Source organism: Echinops telfairi, unplaced genomic scaffold (genome assembly GCF_000313985.2).
Source record: "Echinops telfairi isolate 266 unplaced genomic scaffold, ASM31398v2 ScPeMD7_1;HRSCAF=3_0, whole genome shotgun sequence".
NCBI classification, from domain to species: Eukaryota; Metazoa; Chordata; class Mammalia; order Afrosoricida; family Tenrecidae; genus Echinops; species Echinops telfairi.
The window spans coordinates 50,100,180-50,115,661 of NW_022103896.1; positions in this window are offsets into that span (position 1 = coordinate 50,100,180).

Consider the following 15,482-nt stretch of genomic DNA (forward strand, 5'->3'; position numbering starts at 1 on the left):
GCAGAGAGAGAAGTATATCCCACCTCCAAAGAGGAAGGGCATGCCCGCACAGAGTCCTCATTGGTTATATCTTAAAAAAAAAAAATTTATTGGGGGCTTGTACAGATCTATGTACATATATTTATAAGGTTGGTATTAAGGAAACAGATGGACAGTGGGCCCCTGCTCAAGTACTCCCTCAACAAAAGAGCACTTTGTTCTAACAGTTCGGAAGTCTGAGACGCTCACCTTCCTGGCACGATTGCTGAGAACAATGGGTGCACAAACAAATGTGGTGAAGAAAGCTGATGGTGCCCGGCCATCAAAAGATATAGCATCTGAGGTCTTAAAGGCCTGAAGATAAACAAGTGGCCATCTAGCCGAGAAACAACAAAACCCACATGGAAGAAGCACATCAGCCTGTCCTGACTCGATCACTGAAGACAAGGTGGTTGCATAAGCGAATGTGGTGAAGAAAGCTGATGGTGCTCGGCTGTGGAAAGATATAGAATCTGGGGTTCTATAGGCTGGAAGATAAACAAGGGGCCATCTAACTGACAAACAACAAAGCCCACATGGAAGAAGCACACCAGCCTGTGAGATCACAAGGTGTCGAAGGTATCAGGTATCAGCCATCATAGACCAAAAAATCATAGCATTGTGAATGAGGGGGAGTGCGGAGTGGGGACCCAGAGCCCATCTGTGGGAATTTGGACATTGGTTATATCTTGATTGATAGGCCAGACGCCACCCCTTCACTTGTAATCCTCTCAAATTGGCACCAGATTATGTAACTACACATTCACTTTATCAAGAATGATGTCCTTCTCCAGGGCCTGGTCTTTTCTGATAGCACGTCCAAAGTATGAGATGAAGTCTTGCCATACTTGTCTCTTAGGAGCATTTTGACTGTATTTCTTTCAATAGAGATCTTTTTGTTCTTTTGGCAGTCCAGTCTCCCTTCAATATTCTTCACCAATATCACAATCCAAATGTATATTTTTATTTGGTCATCCTGAATCAATATCCGGTTTTCACACCCATATGAGGTGATTGACAATATCATGGCATGTGTTCAGTGCACCTTAGTCCTCAAAGAAACATCTTTAGATCATCTTAGAACAGTGGTTCTCAACCTGTGGGTCCTGCCCCTTTGGTGGTCAAACGACCCTTTCACAGGGGTGACCTCAGAACATCGGAAAACACATAAGTATTTCATAATATATAATCACATATTGTTTTGTGATTAATCACTATGCTTTAATTATGCTTAATCGTGTTCAGTTTGTAACAGTGAAAATACATCCTGCATATTAGATATTTACATTGATTCATAACAGTGGCAAAATTACAGTTATGAAGTAGCAATGAAAATAATTTCATGATTGGGGTCACCACAACATGAGGAATTGTTTTAAAAGGCCGCAGCATTAGGAAGGTTGAGAACCACTGCTTTAGAGGTCTTGTGCCGCTGATTTACCCAATACAGCATGACTTTTGATCTTTTGACTGATGCCCTCATGAATATTGATTATAGATGCAAGCAAGACAAAATCCTTGACAACTTCAACCTTTTCTCCTTTTATCATGATGTTACCTATTGGTCCAGTTGTGAAGATTTTGGTCTTCTTTACACTGAGTTGTAATCCATGCTAAAGGCTGCAATTCTTCATTTTCATCAGCAAGTGCTTAAAATCTTCTTCACTTTCAGTAATAAAGGTTGTGTTATCTGCATATCATAGGTTGTTAATAAGCCTTCTGGAATCCTGATGCCCAATTCTTCTTATAATCCACGTTCTCTGATTATTTTCTCAGCATAGGTTATTCACAGATTGAATCAGTATGGTGAGACAGTATCACCCTGGCACACACCTTCCTTGATTATAAACCATGCCCTATTTCCTTATTCTGTTTGCACACATGGACACAATGAAATGTTCTGGAACACCCCTTCTTCTCAAGGCTCATCTTCTGGAACTATCTCTGACAATATTCTGCTTCTATTCATTATGTTTTCAGTAACTGACAGCGATTTGATGCTAGCCATAGGGTTTTCAGTGGATGATACCTCTGAAGTGGAGAGCCTATTTCTGCTTTGTGGTCTGTTCTTAGTCTGAAAGCTCTGCTGAAACCTCTTCACTTTGGGTGACTCTGCTGATATTTGAAATACCAGGGAGATAACTTTCAGTATCACTGCAGCACACAAGCCACCACAGTCCGATAAGCTGGCATACAAGGGATGGTCTCATTCCTAGATGAGGTAATAGCTAGCTAAAATGAGGTAATATTTGGTATGTATTAATTTATATATAATACATTCTTAAACCCATATTATTAAAATGTGACATTAGGGAAAATTGGTCCTCAGAAAATTTTAACTTTCTCAATCTATTAAATGACAGGTCTGTTCATTTCCAAAAGTTAACTCTTTTTGATAGGTCTAACATGATAAATTTAACCTGTATTCTGGATGGAATGGTGAGTGTGATAATTTTTATAATTAACTTGTCTGGGTCAGGATTCCCAGTGGTTTGACAATTAAGACCTGGTATTTCCTCCATGGTGTGACCCTACACAATGTAATCAACTCTATAATGGGTTCTGCTATGAATAGACTATCAGTTGTAAGATTAGGGTGAGATGCAGCAAGTTTATAAAAGCCATAGCTCTGATGCATTCAGTCAATTGAAAGGAAATTTCCTTAGGGGAGTGGCCTGCTTCTTTCATAAATAGATAATGTAGAAAAGTGTGCTTGCTTTTTGCTGGGCTGGATCCTGCATCTGGGTCATTGACCTCGAGTTCTTTGGACTTGAGTCACTGGCTTGACATATTGCCAGTCAATCATGGGGAGTGGTCAGAGGCCTACCATCTGACCTTCTGACCTGGCATTCTTCATTGAATACTGTGATGTTGGTTTCATCAGCTCCCTTAGCTAATCAAGTCAGGAGAAGCCTCCAGCACAACATCTGACCCATGAACTTAGAGCTTGCATAGACGGATCTAAATCTCTCTCTCAATATTCATATGTCAGTCTCACTGAGTTTTCTTTATCGAGAGCACACAGCCTAATATAGTGGGTCGAAGAATGATTAGACAATATTATCAAGACACTTGTAGCTCATTTGGGAGGAAAAATCAATTTATGAAGACCATCACTTAAATACAAAAATTCAATAAAAATATAAGACGAAAATTTATAAGTTGCACAATGTAATAAGCTGATGATAACCACTGGAAGACCCAGGTGAGGAAAAAATTCACACAATGGTAGAACTGACTTGCATTACAAATAATCAGCAGAATGTAACTGAAGGGAAAGCATGAGAAGAGGGGCTGTCAGGCTGGTGGGCCAGATCTGCAGATGATGAAATTTATTTTCCAATCCAAGATCCCCTTGAGAGTGAAAGAGGTGCTGTTATAATTACACTGGATCTGCAGGCTTATCATGGGACCCTCCCACGCAAGGCAAGACATCAATTGTCCTAGTCATGAAATATTTAGGTGGAACAAGCACACAGGCAGAAGTGAGCATGCAGTGTTCAAGGTCAGAGGTCACCGAGGAAGCGGAGATTAACCAGATTTCCAATAAGCAAATTTGTGGGGAGGTTTCACAAGACCTTGACTACCAGTTTAAGGAGGTCTGTTTCTCATGTGCATTACTCCTCTTCATGGAATGGATAGTGGGTTGAAGAATTATTGGACAATATTATTAAGATTCTTGTAGCTCATTTGGGAGGATGTGGGAGAAATGACGGAACATACCATCAGCCTGCTTGATTTGACCTGTGTGAGAAAACGTACAAGCAGTTTAAGTGTACATTCTACGTATTCTAGGTTGCTAGATCCCAAGGGAAGCTCTCTCGGGATGCTGTAAGCTCTCAGGAGGAATGCTCTGTTGGCGGCTCAAAAGCAATGTGAGAAAGATGCCTGATGCGGTTACTACAGAGCTACATTATTTTAGACAATTTACTTGACCTCTTTGTGCTTGTACTAATTATAATAATGGTTGCTGAGTATTTGTGCGTACTATTTCCTGTGATCTAGTCTCTCTCTCTCTCTCTTTTCAGTTGTATTATCTCATTTTATATCTGTCACAAGTTTATAAGGTAGGTACTATTTTCCCTATTTCCCCCCAGGTTGGCAATTAGAGTTCTCTCATTGCCATCAAGTTGATTCTGGCTCACTGGGATTCTGAAGCTGGAGTGGAACTGCCTCTACGCAGGTCCAAGATTGTAAATATGTATGAGAGTAGAAAGCCTTATCTTTATGGAAGCCCGACTTGAAACCACTATGCAACCAGAGCTCCAGGTATTAGAGGCCTAGAGAAATAAAGTATGATTTATTTCATTGAAGACGGGAGAAACAGAACCAGAGTCAAAATCTCTTTGATCCAAGAATCCGAGCTCTTAACCATGTTGTCAGAGGACTTTATCTAGAGAGAGAGGAGGATAGCAAAGGCTCATATAACCTCTCTTGCTGTCGTCTGGTGAAGTTCAGTGAGATAAGAGTTGGTCTAAGGGAGGCCCAAACCCAGAGAACCTGTCTCAGTGCAAGGACTTGGAGTAGCTTCAATTTATTGCTCAAAATATTTGCGAAGGAGCGCCCTCTGCCGGTCTGCTAACTCTGCTGGGAACTTCCTTTCTTGGAGTCCTGGAGCACTTTTGTGTTCTGAGGCCCTCATTGGGCTATCTGTATATTTTCAAATGAACTCTCCCCTCTCCCCCAAGCCCTCTATTTTCATATGCTTTCATAGAGGATTTTGATGGTTTGTCAAGCTCCAAGTTGGAATTAGTAGCAAACAAAAATTAGCTTCATTTCTTTGAAGCCAAGAAAATCTCAAACCTCGAAAACTTCCTAGGTGTGTGTGTGTGTGTGTATATATGCATGTTGTTTCTTTCTCATGCAGCACAGAAAAGCAAGCAGAGCAAGACAGTCGCTCCTATAATCAAGCAGTTGGAATGCGCATGCCCCGCTGCATATGTGAAAAGGACTCAAACACTAGTAAGGGACCCAGAAATGTGAAAGAACGTAAGAACATTGAGTCACCCCCCCAAGTCATGGTGAATGTCACAGAACACTCTCATTTAGTGATATTTTCTACATTTCTTCAGTTGCATGTATTGTAAAAATTGTTGGGAAGATAACAGGCAAGCAGACTTTGTAGGTAACTAGCATAGTCCTTCTGTTCACTTTCGGAATTGTGTGTTGTTATTAACAAATATGCATCCTGGATTGATGCACACCAAAATTACATATCTATTAATGTAGCCACTTATTTAGAAATTAAAATTTCAGGCTAATGGGCTAAATAGCATTAGATACTGTCATTATCTTTTCTTTTCTTTCTCTTTTTTTTGAGAATGAAATACTATCTTTAAGAGAAAAAAAAAAGACAGTTGAACTGAAAAGATATTGCAAACAAAATATCCATTTTAGCTGCAGATGTTAAAAATGGAATAATCAAATATAAAATGAAATAAATATTCATGAGCCATGATTCATCTCCTCACTTGATAGGAAACTGATACGTCTCTATGGTAACAGTAAAACTGCCATCCGGAAATGAGCACTTCTGTTGTGTGTCTTCATGAGCATATAATTTCAGAAGCATATGATTAGGAATAAGAAAGAAACTGAAATGAGCTGCCGGTGGGATCATTTGAGGTAAAGGAAAATGATGAAACAAATACACAAAAATATCTAACAGAAAGAAGAAGAACTAAGAGGACAGGCCCAGAAAACGAGTATTTGACCCCAAAGAAAAGATGTCATCCAGGGATGGTAATTGGAGTCCGACTGTAGGAGAAACGGGGCTTCTCCTTCACGTGTGGGAAGTGGACAGGACGGCACAAGAAGGGTGAGTGAGTTGGTCGAGGACACATAGCTGGCAGCAGAATCGGACTCGCTTTCAGGACCCCCGAGACCAGGGAGAAGAAGTGAAAAGCGAAGGGAAGAAGTGTTTGGAATCAGATACGGATTGGGTCACTCAGAAGCCGAGTGGCACAGTAAAGGACAGGGCCACTTTTCCCAATCTGAGTCTCTGAGGGAATATTGGGCAAGCAGGGGTTTTGGCATCACAAGGCAGTGGAGAGTCAGGGAGCGGCCCCTCAGCAGGGGCTCGAGCTGAGGGAGGGTTAGTACAGCCAACATAGAGGAGCATAATGGGGTGTCTTGTTCTGGCTTCATCTTCCCAGCCTAACCCTTCAAATTTGAAGACCTGCTCAGACCATTTCATTGAGAGAGAGAGAGAGAGAGAGAGAGAGAGAGAGAATTCAAGGCAATATTATGTAGAACAACAAGAAAAGACTTCCAGTCATGCATGACAATTCTTGCTTATTCATACTGGCAATGAAAAAAGGGAAGTAATACTAGAATGTCAAAAATGTATAAATCCATACCAATACATTGTTTCTAGGGAACTTGGAATGCAAGACTTTGCTGACCTTTTAAGTCATGGATGTTCCCAAAATAGTTAGGCAGGAGGCCTTGTCATGGAGACCTTGATTCCAACTGTAATACCTTAAGACACGAGCAAAGAGAAGGACATTGCTCCAGTGTCTATTAGAAAACCCACTATTACAAACTCTCATTCTCAGTCTATTATATTTATATGTTTGCTTAGAAAATAACAAAAAATGCCTAAAACCATTACCTGACTGGTTTTAAACTTTTAAAAAATTACGGACAATGTGGTGGTGCACTGTGGAGTAGGTGTTAGGCTGCTAACCTAAAGATTGATGGTTCCAATCCTACCAGTCTCTCCTGAGAAGAAAGACGAGGGTGCCTGCTCCTGTATATATTTATAGCCTGAAATCCTTACGATATAGGGGTCACTATGAATCAGAAATAACTCAATGGCAATGAGTTGGTATTAACTTGTAGCCTTTTATTAAAAAGTAAAAGGGTGCTGGAAAACTTATAACAAAGTATCATTGATAAATGTTCATTTGCACTCAATCCACCTATTCCCTTCAACACTATCATGGTCACTGTCTACATGGAAGAACCTCTCATGATCAATTTTTCAGAGACTAACTATATGGTCGTCTGAGGTGCTTGGAAAGGGGTAGGAATCTGGCTGTGTAGGGTGGGGAAGTGACATGGTGATGAAGTCTGCAGATTTTATAACCTATTTACAGCTCTGTACCTCACTGTGCCTAACCAATATTCCTGATAGCTTAAGTTCTAAATCTCTCTCGGAACCTAGGTACAAAAGGCTGCTTTCCAGCAATTTCCCGCACTCTGAGCTTGTAGGTGTCAACGTCCTTTTCTCTGTTCTCTGTTATCCTTCTACTTGCTTTCCACATGCTAACATTATTGACATTTTTACTTGCCTGGCTCTCCACTTGTTTTTTTTTCTGTTCTTATGGATTTATACCGCTTTAAAAAAGACAGTATTGACATTTTACTATGGTGCCCACTGGGAGCAGGGATAAACACAAGTTTTCATTTCAAACTGGAAATCTCAATTGATGTTCTGTATACTGTAGTGTGGAGAAAATGTAAATAATAAAATTTGGGAGAAACATTTAAGAAACTGTATTTGGATTTCTGTCTCTGGGTCCCTCTGGATTTTGTGGACAGCAACAAATATGTATCACATTTTCATTATCAGTCATTCATTAGTCTTTGAGGTCCCCGACTGTGCATATCTAACTGCCTATTCTAGATAACTGCATATTCTCCCCTGGGAAGTTCCCAAGGTAAATGAACCTGACGTATTCCATCTTGGCCCACGTTCACACAATCTTGCCCATGAACCTGTTTCTCTTGCTTTATTTGCCAGTAAATAGTAGCACAATCCAGTTTTTCACGACAGATAACTGGACTTAACTCATCTATCTTTTTCTCCCTCACCCTCACCCATAAATGTAACCAGTATGCAGCTACTCCTATGCATTTACTTCCCCAGTATAGCTCAACTCTTTCTTTCCTCTGTCGTCTTTGCCTCGGACTCTCCAACCCCTTCCATTGCTTACTTGGATCTCAATAGCGTTTAACTCTTCTCTCTGCCTCCCTGTCTTTCTCAATCCAGTCAATCTACAATGAAGCCAGAGGGATCTTTTACAATCATATGCATGATTTTAAAAAGTTCTTATTTGTAACTCTTTAATGGCTCTCTGCTGGCCTAAGAATAAAGTCCAAAATTCATGTCATTATTTGGTCCCTTTATACTAAATCTCCAGATTCATTTTCCAATACTTTTCCTCACCTAATTCTGTCCTTTGGTTCTTCTTTTACATCCTTGAGCATGTCAGGCCATCCTTGAACTCGGACTTGGAACATGCCGTCATTTCTTCTTCCTGGATCATGATGTTATCTTCCTTTCTTCACTACAACCTTCAAAAGGATTGCTGTGTTACCTCTTACTTGATCAGGAGGACTAAGTTTAGAGGCTACATTCCTGATATAATATCTGTCATAGTTTTTCAAACGAAGGTAATCACTTTTCTCATGTGCTTTTATTCAACTTCTCTTTATTCATTTTAGTATTTATCAGCTAACATTGGACCTCTCCCATTAGACTGGAAGTTGGTTGAAGACAAGAACTGTACCTTGTTCGCTTTTGCACCTTTGGTGCCATAATTCTTAGTATTAGAATAAAACCACTAGTACCTGAGTCAATTTTGATTCACAGCGTATCGATAGAATTGTGCTCTTTGGGGTCTTCAGTGATTGCTTTTTCTCCAGGGATCACGAGGTCTTTCTTTCAAGGCACATCTAGTGGACTAAAATGTCCAACCTTTGATTGGTTGCTCTTTGGTTAGCTGCTGAGAGCATTACTGATGGTACCACCCAAGTAACATTATACTACAGCTTTAAAAACATGCAGGGAGTAAATCAATGAAATAACATAAGGTTCTGGTTTAGTGGCATTCTGTATTGTTGATCTTGCTTCGATCACACACCATGATCCTGCTAATTTTCTCTCCCTCTCTTTTTGTTTAAATTAGTATTCTTTGGTTCTAATTGTTTGCTTCTCTGTCTCATAACTGGTTTCCTTGGAATAGGAAGTTAGCCTGTGAACCTAATTTTTCCTCTCTGGGCTCATATAACATTAGGTCAGCCTCTGTCTGTGTGCTGAGATTCCACTTATATATTGAGTATTCAGCAGTACTTACTAAGCATGTATGGGGTGGGGAGGGCTTCAAAAAGACATGGGATAATGGAATTTCCAGATATTTGAATTTTTTCATTAACTTTTTGAAGCCTCCTCATATGACTTTGCTCTGAAAATAAATCAGAGAACAAGATAGACACAGTCTCTACTTTCCCAGAACAAATATTCTCCTTTTGAGCCAGATAAGTTTCCTCTTTAATTTCACAAGACCACAGATGGTTCTAGAAGCTGGACTCAATGTGCTTACACCCAGGAATCTCATCCTCATCTGGGACTGATTTAGATGATGAGATTTTAGACTTTGACTTGATGCTGTCATACGATGTTATAGAAGAGTATGATAATAGAAAACTTCAGAGGAGGTTAAATGTCCGCACTTGAGAAGTGTGTAAATCATTGAAGTCCAGACTTTAAGAGACATTCCTCTTTGTTATTACCTGCTATTTTTTAGACTCCTGTAAGAGTATCGACTCTTTCCCTTGATTGTGACGGGGCCTATTCCTTGCGGTTAAGCAATAACACACAGCAAAGATGACGGGATGCTATGTACCACTTGTCTTGCTAGTAGACGAACTAGGCCTCTCTCCCTGGCTGGCCTTCCAGAGTCAGTGCTCAGGTGTGCAGGTTCACCTAGCATGGAGCTAAGGGCCGCTTGTAGGTGACAGTCAGCAAGATGCCGAGCCCTCAGTTTTACAGTCGCTGGGAAACAAATTATGTTAACAACCTGAGAGAGCTTGAATGGGAACCCTTCATTTGTCAAATTTTGTGCAAGAACTCTTGACTGTAGTCTCTCAGAGAATTCAGCTAAATGGTTTCCAGACTTTTGACTAAGAGAAACTGTGAGATAATAAATATATGGTGTTTTCTATGTCTAATTTGTTACATGGCAAAAACAAACAAATACAAGATGTCAGAAAGTAAGTGCTTAGATAGGTAAGCACTAGTTTTATAGAGGATTAAAGCCTAAGAAGGAAGTCAATGAGGTGATGTTGAGGAAAGTAGCTTGAGACTGACTATTTTAGATGAAATGATCGGCACAGATCTATCTTGTGGAGCAATTATGTTGGTTGAAACCCAAAGACTTACAAGGAGCTAGCAACATGGGGGTAGAAGACAAGGGGAGAAAGGCATTTCATCATAGGAAATGCGTGGTGAAATTTGCTTCTGGTAGCAAACAACTTGGCATGGTGAAGGAGGAAGAGGAGGCCATTGTGTAAGCGGAAGGGAAAATGGTAGTGAGGAAAGCTGGAAGAAAGGCTATGCCACAGCGTGGAGATTTATGGACCGAATACTACGACATGTGGAATTCATTTTATGTACTTGGAAGTCTTCGAAAAATACTGAGCAGAGAAGTAACTCAAAATCCACTGTGGCTGCTCAGTGAGGAATGGATTCCAGTCTGGGATTTGTGATAGAGCAAACATGAAGGTAAGATAATCACTTAGGAGACCATTGTAGATAAGAATTGATTATGGGCTGGTCGAGGCGGTGGTAGAAGACCCCATGGACGTGCAAGTGGTCAACCTGGCTAGGTACTAGTCCACAGCCTGGGGATTGAGTCTAACCAGATATACGTTGGAAGAAAAGCCTGGTGATCTACTTTCTCAAAATCAGCCAGTGAAAACCCTACTGCATAGAGGTCTACTATGATGCACACAGAGTCAATGCCATTGGAGTCAACTCACTGGGAACTGTTTCTGCGGAGTGGCAGCAGAAGAGATGAATGGATGCTCTTCTGAGATTAAGATATAAAGTGGGGATAAGGCGCTTCATTGTCTGGTTTCAGTCTCCAGTGTTGACTCTAAATCTTCCCAGTCAACATCCATCCCCATCGCCCGAACTCTTGCCTAGTTCCTGATATGAGTTGTCCTGCAAGCAACAGGATATGAGTCTCTCTCTCTCTCTCTCTCTCTCTCTCTTTTTCCTTCCCTGCTTTATGTGCCTCTGTGCTCTTCTCAGGTCTCCGGGTCCCCTCTCTGTTGGTCCATCCTGGTACTTCTTGAGGCCTGAGTTTGATAAATGAGAACAAAAGAAAATAAAGACAAAGGCATTGAAGAATAACAACAATTGAATGATGCATTAGTCTAGTAAAAATTAATATTCAAGTCACTTGTTGGATTTGTCAATTTCTCTGTTGCACTGACCCCTGCCTCTGGTGGTGAATTCTGAACAGTCCTATTTATTATGTGTACCAAGAAGCAGGCGAAGGTGGTACAGCCAGTGCACCAGCACAGAGAGAGAGGAAGGAGCCTTGGAATTCATCGCATTTACATTCCTAGAAAGAACACATTGGCAATTCGACCTGGCTTCTGGAGCATCCGAAATGAGATGAATAAACAACTCACTGATGGATATCTACAAGGGCCATTTTGTGCCTCACATTGTTCAGTGTATTTCAAGTCTTCTGAAGAAGGATATAAACTAACTAGGGGGAGTGTTTATACATGATCAGTTTGCAGTTTTTTCTCAAATTGATTATTATGTGGCTTTCATATTTTTTTAAAATACAAAATTTCTATCCCTTTATCTCACGCAATTTTGCTTGTAATAATCAATAAATGAAACTTAGGTGTTTTTTCTGTTGTTGCTTTTTGTTTTTTTTTAATTTACCGTATATACTCGAGTATAAGCCGACCCGAATATCAGCCGAGATACCTAATTTTACTACAAACACGGCATTAAAAATGTGCTGAAAAACTCGGCTTATACACGAGTACATATGGTAATAAGATTTTTGCAAATATCTTATCATTTATCATGCGGTGGTGTTTTGAGAATGTTTTCACTGGACCACAGTTTTCAAAATCTTAATCATGATACTGCGCTAGAGAGGGGGGAAATACCCCAAATTCAAATATAATTTATGAAAATAAAGGAGATGACAATAAGCCAAAGATAAATCATCCCCATGAGGGAGACATCTCTATATCATACTGGAGTCCAGAGGATTCATGACCACGCCGCTAATTATAGAACAGAGAAAACAAAGAAAAATAATCACAACAGCACAATCAGATATAGATCCCTGACTCCCACTAGCAGCCTGGATTATGGGGACCTAACAGAGGCCATAGGTGACTGATGTGGATAAAAGCTCTAGAAAGTTAAGGTTGCTTTAAGGCATTTTTTTGACAGAATAAATGCAGAAGGGATGACCTCAGGGAGACACTACAGGCGGCAAAGTCTCTTTGTGCTTACTGCATGCACATTTTTGATATGGTTATCATCTTACTCAAGCGGTCTGTGTGTTTTGGGCAAAGTTTCTGGTTGAGGCAGTTTGTGTAGTCATATGATTTTTATGAGCTCTTTCCTGGTTCCCCTTTTTCATCGGGTGTGTGCACAGCACTGGGCCAACTTGGAGTCTTCAGTTCAAAATGGAGTCTTTCGCAAGGACAGCTGGGATGCTTAGCATAACTTGTTGGGCATGTACACAACTGCTTTTTTTCTTAATTTGTGTGGTAATACTGCAACTAATATTTTCGTTCACTTAGTGGTCCCAAGGGTCCTTGCTGTGCACATCTCTTCCACCAGCTGAAGCAACCCTCTGGGAGGAGGAAGTGTGTGATCTGAAGGCCAACTGCGGATAGACTTCATCGGCTCCAAAGTTCCTTCACAATGTCACATCGTCTGTCCAGCTCCTGTACGCGTCTGTTATGCCTGTGGATTCTGCGACTGGTGGTCTTTCCATAGATTGCTTACTTCTGAGTTAATATAAATTCTACGCTGTATACGGTATACTATCGCCAGCAATGTGTATGCTATTGGTCGGCGCTACATATTTTCAGTATCAAGAATTGCTGCTACTGTTGTGTTCCTTCAAGTAGATTCTGATGTAAGTGACCCAAGAAGGAGCTTGCAGGTTATCACAAAACTACCCCAGAGGGTTTTTAAATTCAACATTAGGGGTGTAGATTGCCATGTTGTTTTTTTTTTCTCAGAGAGTGCTGGTGGGTTTCCACTAATAATGTCCTCTTGGTTAGCTGCTGAGCACTGACTCATTCTGCCATGGGGCACCCAGCAAAGATGAAGTCGTCTGAATATATTTGTCTCTGACCAGACCGTCTAACCTGACATGTTCTTCCTACCTGAGATCTTTATCCCATTGCGGAGACTCACCGTCATCTTCAAAAGTTCAGGCTCCGTGGACTCAAGCCCGAAGAGGGTGTGAGTCCCTAGACAGAGATGCTGTGAGACAAAAACAAACAAACAAACAAAAAGCTGGTGAGGGGCCAAAACAATGCTGAGAAACCAACCTGAGAGACATCAGGTTATCTGCAAGGGGGAGCAGGAGCACACGGGCTCCTGAAACTGTTGAACCGTTCACCATGCTCTGGCTGTACTGTGGCACCTTGTGGGCAGAAGGGTGCAAGGGAGTGCCTGCTTAGTTGAAAATGTCGTTTGCAATCAAATATGACCTTGTTCTCTGAAAGGTTCTTTCCTGCTAGAGAGAAAATTAATAACTTCCTGCTCTGGTGACTTTCTTTGCACGCAAAGAAAGAACCGGGTTTCTAAGGGTGACTTCTCATATCACCCCCTCCTGCTACATTCCTGTCTGTTGCTACACCGCATGGAAATGTGTCTCATCCTGTTGCTACTGTTAGCTGCCGTTGAGTGGTTTCCAGCTCGTGACAATATATGTGTGCAGAATAGAACTGCTGTATGGGCTTCTACGGCTGTGATCGTTCAGAAACAGATGGTCAGGCCTGTCTTCTGAGAAGCTCTGGGAGGTCTTGAACTGCCCACCCTTAGGTTGGGAGTGGAGCACTTAACTGTTTGCATCACCTAGGGAATCTTGCTCTAGTCTGGGGGCTTTGTTATTATTGCTCCAATTTGCCGCTCGCTCTACATTTTCCCCTGGCTTGATCCTTTCTTTTATTTAGGCCTTTGATCAAACATCACCTCTTTAAACATGCCACGCTGCATTTCATAAAATAGTTAGATGCGAGAGCAACAAGTACTGAAATCCAGCTTCTGATTGGCTTGCCAGGCAAGCCCAAGTACGATTAATCGGGGACCAGAGGGCAGCCGGGTTTAAGAGAGGTAGAGAATGAAGGTAGACAGAGACATCAGGAAATCTTGTGATAAATCAAGTGGAACAAAATGAGAGCCCGCCCGAACAGGGTGGTTGCCGTGGATACAGAAAGACATTCTGGTGCCCAACGGGGGATGGCATACATCTGAATAGAAGTGTCTCTTTTTATAATTTTCCCAAAGATGTGAAATGGACTAGTGACTACCTAATTCCTACACTTCTTCACTGACTATATTATGTTAAATAGTAAATCCCATCACTTTTTAAAATGTCCTTACTGAGACATTCTGTTATACCAATGGTCTTCAAAGAATTGGTGGAAAAATTCCATTCTTGTTTATTTGTTTTTTTCCATGAAGCCTTTAAAGACCACTTGCTTTTGTTACTGATTTATTTATGCTCTTTGTCTTTGAAACTTTGAATGTCCATGAAAGAAGGACTCTTTTATCTTTCGGCGGTGTTCCTAGTACCTAGCATAGTACATGATAAATAGACTTGTACATAAATTTGAGTTGAATTTACCAATGAATGCTCTTTATTTATCATAAAACAGAATAGGGAGATGTGAGATAGATATAGGTTCATATCCACATAGTGTGTGTAGAATATAAAATTTTAATATACAAAAATATATACAAATAATATTCAGATGTGATGCTATGAGAGAGAAGGAAACTGTCTATGGGTTTCCAGCATTGTAATCCTTGTGGAAGCGACTGTGATAGCGTTCTCCTTCAGAGCGGCAGGTGCGTTCAAACTGCTGACTCTTTGTTTAGCGCTCAAGTGCTTAACCACGATGCTATCACAGATCATTGAGGAAGACATACAGTACACACCAACCAAAAAACCCTCCTCTTTCTATATTATTGCTAGAATGCATATACCCAGGGAACCGTGATAGAATGACCATACAGTAAATATTTCATTAACATGAGATTGTGGGTTACATTTGTTTATACTATTTAAATATCCATCAACTACCATTGTGTTTTTATTTATTTATTTTTTAAATAATTAAATCATTTTATTGGGGGCTTGTATAACTCTTATCACAATCCATCCATCCATCCATTGTGTCATGCACTTTTGTACATTTGTTTCCCTCCTCATTCTCAAAACATTTGCTTTCTACTTGAGCCCTTGGTATCAGCTCCTCATTTTTACCCTCCCTCCCTGCTCCCCCACCCCATGAACCCTTGATAATTTATAAATTATTATTATTTTGTCATATCTTATACCGTCCGATGTCTCCCTTCACCCACTTCTCTGCTGTCTGTCCCTCAGGAGGAGGTTATATGTAGATCCTTGTAATCAATTCCCCCTTTCTCCCGCACCTTCCCTCCACCCTCC